The 1,362-nt window shown below is 49.1% G+C and overlaps 1 pseudogene; it reads left to right on the forward strand.

Annotated features, from left to right (window-relative positions):
* The first annotated feature begins 40 nt into the window (after nucleotides 1-40).
* LOC112120877 lies at nucleotides 41-887 on the forward strand (annotated as a pseudogene).
* Nucleotides 888-1,362: the final 475 nt, after the last annotated feature.

Below are 1,362 nucleotides of genomic sequence, written 5' to 3' on the forward strand. Positions count from 1 at the left end.
ATATAACGAGACTGGATGCCCACTGGTTGAGGCATCACCAGGGACCACTCTGTTCATCTGCCTGTTTGGGCTGGTGGGGAACAGGATCATCATCTGGTTCCTCGGCTTCCACATTAAGAGGAACCCCTTCACCATCTATATCCTCAACCTGGCCGTCTCCAACACCTGCTTCCTCCTCTGCTTGGCTGCTTATTGCATAGTTTATAGAATATTTGTTTTGTTGGAATGGCATTGTTATTTCCTTGCCCTTTCTACTTGGCATGCTGGCTCTCATGTCATATAGCACCAGCGGGCAAGCTCCTGACAGCTTTCAACACTGAGTGGTATCTCTCTGTCCTCTACCCCATCTGGCACCGATGCCGCTGGCCAAGACATTTGTCTGCCATTGTGTCTGCCCTGCTCTGGGCTCTCTCCATGTTGTTTTCCAGACCAGTGACTTTTTTGTGTGGTTATTTTGCAAATGAAATCTGTGTCATACCCCATGTACCCATCAGCGTTCTGAATTTCCTGATATTCACTCTCATCATGGTTCTGTCCAGTCTGACCCTGTTCATCAAGGTCTGACATAGCTCCCAGCAACATCAGCCAGGGAAGTTCTACACTGTTATCCTGCTCACCGTCCTCTTCTTCCTCCTCTTTGCTGTTCCCCTCAGTCTCCACATGTTCCTTGTTTATTGTAATGTGTATGATTCCAGTGCGATACCTTACATACTAGCCTCTGCAAACAGCAGCATCAATCCGGTTATTATTTCCTAGTCGGGAGCTACAGGAAGCAGCAATTCAGGGGCTCCATCAAAGTTGCACTCCAGAGGGTCTTTGAAGAGAAAGCAGATCCCATAGAGGATGGAGAGACCCCCAGAGCAGACCCAATGGAGATAGCCAATTAAATCCCTACTGCACCCAGCCTGGGAGACCCTGTTCAGGGGCTGGAGAATTTCCTAGATCAAAGAAATTAGAGATGGCAGCCGCTCACTAAATTCCTCCTCCCCCAGAGCAGGATCCTCCCCTAGAGTGGGTCCCTGGGGTTCTGTCTAGTTGTAAAGAACACAAATGAGTCACATGGAGCCTGCTCCTGCTCCCTTTGGAATCAATAGGGAAAGTCCCAGTGACTTGAATGGGAGCAGGGACGGGTCCATAATGGTCCCATTCACTTAGTTTTAGATTTAACCCTTCTGCCCGTCAGAGTTGGCAGCAACAAGGGCTGGGTTCAGTATCTAAGGGTTCCTTTTCAATAACACAATGCAAAACCGGCTCAATCCCCCACCCATTGACCTGGGACAATTACATACCACCCCCCTGAGTGCCTCTAAGAGGCAATACTTCCCCTCTCACAAGCACAGTGTCTGAGTGTAGCAAAAGCCT

Source organism: Terrapene carolina, unplaced genomic scaffold (genome assembly GCF_002925995.2).
Source record: "Terrapene carolina triunguis isolate 2854851 unplaced genomic scaffold, T_m_triunguis-2.0 Scaffold15180, whole genome shotgun sequence".
In the NCBI taxonomy this organism is placed as follows: domain Eukaryota; kingdom Metazoa; phylum Chordata; order Testudines; family Emydidae; genus Terrapene; species Terrapene triunguis.